Raw genomic sequence first — 6,708 nt, 5'->3', positions numbered from 1 at the left:
ATATATACAGTTTAAATATGTTGTTTATTTTTATATATAACACAATATATAGTTCTTACAATATTTATAAGCAGGAACTTTAATTTAATTTAATTTAGTTAATTTCAAATCGAATTTTAAGCATCTGCTTAAAATTCGATTAACAATAAGATGTATATTTACTTTTCACACTGTTTACAATATTATCTAAAGCATAAACTATTAATTCACATTCTATATTTGATTTTTTTATTATAAATTTTTTACATTTATCGATGATACAATTTTCTAAAAGTGTTACAAAATATTTAAATTTTTCATTGATATGCGATACTGGTATAGCTTAGAGTCTACATTTTCGACGCAATGTTTCGAGTTTGAACATGAAGAGCGGTTGACGACTTTATATATAGATGTATCGCGCAATGTTTGATTATATTCACATCATGTATTTTTACGATTTCTATCACAAGATCTTGGATCGATAATAATGAAGGTGCGATTGATTGCACGAATCGCTCAATATCCGCGCGTCTTTCGATAAAAGTCTATCACATTGCACGAGGCAAGATTATGTTGTTATCTTGGTTGTCGCCAATAATTTTAATCCACAAAAGGCACAGGTCCCACGATGATTCCGATATCCAGATGTTTGTAAGCTAGAGTCAGTGTAAATCTTCTTTCCAATATACAAGGTGTATGACCGGGTTTATTACAAAAAGATAGTCTGCAGAAGAAAGTAATATATATATATTAGAGAAAAAGATAAATAAACAGATAAATAAACTGTAGAGAAAAACTGTATAAAAAAAATTTATAAAACAAAAACTTAATGTTTATAAAACTTATTCTTTATTTTGAATACGAATGTAAAATCTCATGGAATCATACTTGCTTGGAAAGCGTTGCTGTAGCGGTCCGTTTGAACGACTGATGTAGTAACATTGCCCGAATTCTTTCTAAGTTTCGTTCCTTTCACTACATTTCTTCAGGAATATGAAATTGTTCAACACAAGCGAGAGATAAAAAATGTAAGCGCTGATATATGACAGTTTTATTAATGTAATAAAAGATTTTTTAAGGACATTCGACATGTGTTTCGCAATGACATCATGAATGTAATTTTGATACATTGCCAAATAGTGCGTATAATGATATATGTCCCGTTGCGGTTCTATACTCGCCATAGTATTCGTGCTCTCTCTTCTATCCATTATATTTTTTCCCGTTCTTTTTTTTTGCTCACAATTTTTATTAAATAAATATGATATTTGTTTTATGATTTTTTAATGATATGACTTAGCAATAATAATTTTAATTTAGCAACTATATTATATATAATTATAATAATATTTTTAGTAATGTAATACAAATAGTTGAGCGTTCTTAATTATCAAACCATTATAAACTATTATTGAGTAATTATCGAACACTTATTATACTACATCGTAATTGTACTAATGAACAGTTATTATATTATTAATTAATTCTTAACTATAGAGGAAAAAAATTCGTTTCGCGGAGAAACAGGAATATGCAGATTTCAAATCAAAGTTCAAGCAGATGATGTCATAGAAGGGAGCGAAAAAAATATTTTAGGATTGTGGAGAAAACCCAAAAAAAAATAGATTAGAATTATAATTTCTTATTATTCAATTCTTATTTTAATAATTTAATTAACTTATTTGAGAAAAAATTGCGCGCCTTCTTATCATATGTAATTCTAAATCACTGAATAAAGGCAGGAAAAAGGAGACTGAAAATAATTTAAAAAATGTAATAATATATTTAAGTATCATATTATACATTTTTTTACGAAACATTAATTTATTTTTTATTTGAAATGTAAGTGTACACAGTGTACAATTTCATCTGAAGCGCATATTACTAATTTACTCTCCATGATTGAAATTTCATCATAAACTTCACGCAATCTTCTAATGCATCACATTTATTATTAATACAATTTTGGCGTATAGCAGTTACAAATTGTTGAAATGTATTCTCTCGCATGCGATTTTATTAAAAAGATTTGATATTTATTTTATGATGCGATTTATAATAAAATAATATGAGCACAATTTTTAATAATATTTTAATGATATAAGTCAATCAGCCGAACGCACTTTCATATTAAGTAATTTAATATCACGAAGATATGAAGAAAAAATGATGAAGAGATTAAGGAAAAGATAGATTTTCAAAGGAAATATTTTTTAATATAGATTTATTTATTTAATATTTAATGTAGCACATACAATATAATTTAAACTACTAATTTAGACTACTAGTTCTATATTCTATATTCTACATTCTATAATAAAATTTTTATCATAAATTTTGTGCAAAGTATTTGCAGCATTTATTAGTAATACAATTTTGTCTAAAAAATGATACAAAATATTTGAATTTTTCATTAACATCGTACATTGGCTTAGTTTATAGTACGCATGCTCGACACATTGTTCGAATTCAAATAAGAAGAGTATGGTTATTGGTTTCATGTGTACAAGTATGTACCATACAATGACAATTTTGTGTTTTTCGTATCAACTATTTTAACAAGTTCTACATTCTTCGTCGGTGATGATAATGAGACATTTGACTGCATTAATCGTTCAATATCTGCACATCTCTCAATGAACGCTTTCTACGTAGCATTTCTACGAAGCAAGATTATGCAATTGCTTCGATTGTTGCTGATTGCAATTACATGAGATGTAAGTCCCACGACGATGTAGAGAAACTTATACGCTGACAATGTCAATACATATCTCCTCATCAAGATATGAGGTATATAACGAAGTTTCGAAGATGTATGAGAAGATGCGCTATAGAAAAAAAACATGTAAATAGACCTTAGAAAAATATATAACGTATAAAATGTACAAGCAAAATTTTATAAAAATTAAATAAATTTATTGTCTCTCCCATGCCTCATTCTGTTGAATTGGAACGTAATAATTCATAGCGTGAGACGCTCTTACGCCCTCTTGTCGCCGAATACTAAAATATTCCACATATACAACCTGAAACTAACTCTGACTCACCCTCTACAAAATCTATCGGCCTACGATTCAATTCTGCTAACACTCTTACAAAAAATACCAAAAATAATGGATTCAATATTAACCCATATCACATATTATATATTCTTGTCATTTCAAAATTTAAAAAAAGAATATCTCTCCTTTAAAATCATCAACACTAAAAAAATCATAATTAATCTAACCTCATATGATATAGTTTGTGAAATAGTTCTTATTAACAGCCCCTATTAAAAGAATATATAGAATTAGAAAATCACCACACAAACATAAAAATATAACCCATAATTGTCAAAATAATAATTAAAATTAATAAAGAATAATTTAAATAATAAATATTAGTAATGTATTGATAAACTAACCAATTTCTTATTATTAATATAAACAAAATAATAGGATAAATATAATATATATAAATATAATAATTTGATTTATAAATGATTTATAAATAATAAAATTTCCTAAACTTCTTTCCTAAACAACTTAATAGCATCACTAAAAGATGTAATAATTCTGCTACCCCCATCTTATTAGGGCTTTTCCGCTCCTATACATATCCTAAAACCTTACGCTCTAACAATGTCAAAAAAAGCTACTCTCACTAATACATAAATTTCTAAAATAAATAATCTAATAAAATTTAGTAATATAATTTATTAATCTTAAAATTATTACTTATATAACTATATTCATTTTTATATTTTATTAAATTCTAAATTTAATGCACTATTCTGCCAAAGTAATAACAAAAAAAATAAACTATTATTTACCTCCTTTCCTCCCTCCTATTTTATTATCAATCCCCCACATAAAATCTTCATAAAAAAAATAAGGAATTAATTTACTTACTTAATAAATTTAAAATTATCAATATCTAATTCTAATTAATAATAATAAAACATAAATAAATTTCTTTTAACATAATTTATTATTATTTTTATAATTATATCTATCTTTTATATAACATATTATTTTATATAACATATTATTTATAACATATTATTTTCTTTTATTTTCCTTTATTTTCCTTTATTAAATTTTTAAAATTAATACATTCTATAGCTAAAATAATATAATACAAAAACAATAAATTTTTAAATCCCCACAAAAATAATCTTTATTTATTTTATAAAAATTATATTTACAAATCCTTTCGTACAAATATTTATTAAATTAATTATAGATAGAAACTAATCTAGCTCACGCCGATCTAAACTTAAATCATGTAAGATTCTAAAAATCGAATAGACTCAAATATATTAGACTTCTACATCTAATTTTTATCTTAATTCAACATCGAAATCGCAATCATTTTTATCAATATGATCTTTCTAAAAATATTACGCTATCCCTAAGGTAATTATTTCTCTCTTAATTTTAAATAAATCCAAATTTTTTATTTATTATTCATTAGTATCTTATTTCAAATTCATTAAATTTAACAATCCTCCCAACTAAATATATAAACTTTATTTAATTTCTATAAATTTATAAAATATTAATAAACTTATGTATAAAATTATATAGGATCTTCTCGCCCCATAATATCATCTAAAAATTTTTATTTAACTAAATTCAATGATTATTATTATTTATTTATTATTATTTAACTAAATTCAATTATTTAACTTAAGACAGTCTAAGTTTCATTCCTACATTCATTCCAGTTTACAATTAATAAACAATCTATTATGCTACCTTTGTACAGTCAGTATACTGCAGCTATTTAATTATTAATCATTGAGCAGTAAAAATATTTTTTATTATCATCAAAAAAACTACGTTTTTATTAAACAGTTGAACCTAATCATTTTGCCGAATTCCTAAAATTAAAATCTCATTATCTACTTATTTCTTATTTTTATAATTATTTTTAAAAATAATGATAAAATAAGTAGTTACTTATTTTATCATTATTTTTTATTTTTAATTATTTAAAATAATATTTCTTTAATCTCATTTTTTAAATTACTATCTATTTTTTATTTATATTATCAATATAAAAAATTATTTTCTAACTTATTAATACTTACACTATAAAAATACACACTATAAACTTTTAATAAATTATTAAATTTTTTATAAAACTAAAATTTTATTAGTATTTCTTTACTTATTCACAAATTAAAATATTATTAAATATCATTTTAATTAAAATTATAGTTTATCCCACAGTTTATTTTCTTAAATAATAATAACTTTCACATAAAAAAAATTATTACATATTATATTATATTTTTTAAGATTAAATTAAATTTAAATAAAAAAAAACTAGATATCTTTAAAATTGACTAGAATATATCCACTAATAGTTTATTCTTAATAATTATTTCACATTAACTAACATAATCTAAATTATTTACTATAATTACTATTAGCTCTTTTAATTTCGAGAAAATTAACAAATTTATAATTTATATTTTAATAAACCCTGATACAAAAGGTACATTTAATTAAAATTACTTTTACATATTTAACCAAATTCATCTACATTACTTTCAATATAACTATATTTAATTATTTTATTCTTATTAATAAAGTCATAAATTTAATACATCTTTAATTACCTATAATTTATTCCTTTTTCACCTTAAATATTATTTATAATATTATTTATAATATTAATATATTTATAATATTTTTAATTTAAATCCTATTTCATTTTACTTACTCCCCCTTCCTACCAAACTTAAATCCATACAATTATATTTAAATATTCTTCTTATTTTTAATATATTCATACTAAAATTTTATTTATACATAATATATTTTATATCCCCATACCAACACAATAATTATATAATATATCTTTTTAACTAAATTTATATCATATTTATTTTATCCTTATATTCTTTAATAATATATTAATACTTATAATTAACACTTTCTCTCATCTAAATACACATTCCTGTACATCTACTTTGTTACGACTTTTTTCAACTATTTATTTATGAAAATGACGAGCAATTTGTACATATTCCATTTAATTTTCAACTTATTAAAGTTATTAATAGTAAATTTAATAAATTTACTATTAAATCCTACATATTCAAAATACTTAAAACTTTTAAAATACTTTTTTATACACTAAAATGTAACTCATTCCTACTTAACAATTCCACATTTTGATTTGAATTTTAATTCAAATTTTAAAATTTTTTACAATTTATCAATTATGCTTCTTGTAAAATAATTTTTAAACAACAATATATAAAATTTCTGTTAAGACTTTCCTATCGTGAACTATCATTTATAAAACAAGTTCCTCTAACTTTTTAAAATACCGCCAAATTATTTAAATTTAATGATTCATATTTATTTTTCAATTTTTTAAATTTTATTTTATTATATTATTTATTATATTATTATATTAATAATAGGTTTCTAATCCTAGTTTCACTTATAATTTAATTATTTCAAAAAATACATTATTCTTAATATATGTAAATCTCTTACATATTTCACCATATAAAAAATTATTTTTACTAAAAATAAATTATTTTCAAATTTATTATTTCCTTAATTCTAATTAATTAAATTTACTTATAACATTTAACATTTAGTCTAACCGCTATTGGCACTAAAATTTATCATTATTTTAATATAAATTACTAAATTTAATTTCTTAAATATATTCATTATAAATAAATATTATTTTTATATTAAAAAAAATTATTTAAAT

At 21.7% G+C, this 6,708-nt stretch overlaps 1 pseudogene; it reads right to left on the bottom strand.

Moving 5' to 3' along the window:
- The window catches only part of LOC105626207, an 11,260-nt pseudogene that overhangs the window by 713 nt on the left and 3,839 nt on the right, over window positions 1–6,708 (bottom strand).

Source organism: Atta cephalotes (genome assembly GCF_000143395.1).
Source record: "Atta cephalotes unplaced genomic scaffold scaffold00004, whole genome shotgun sequence".
NCBI classification, from domain to species: domain Eukaryota; kingdom Metazoa; phylum Arthropoda; class Insecta; order Hymenoptera; family Formicidae; genus Atta; species Atta cephalotes.
The sequence above is the reverse complement of the archived record's forward strand: the minus strand, read 5'-3'. Positions and strand labels throughout refer to the sequence as shown.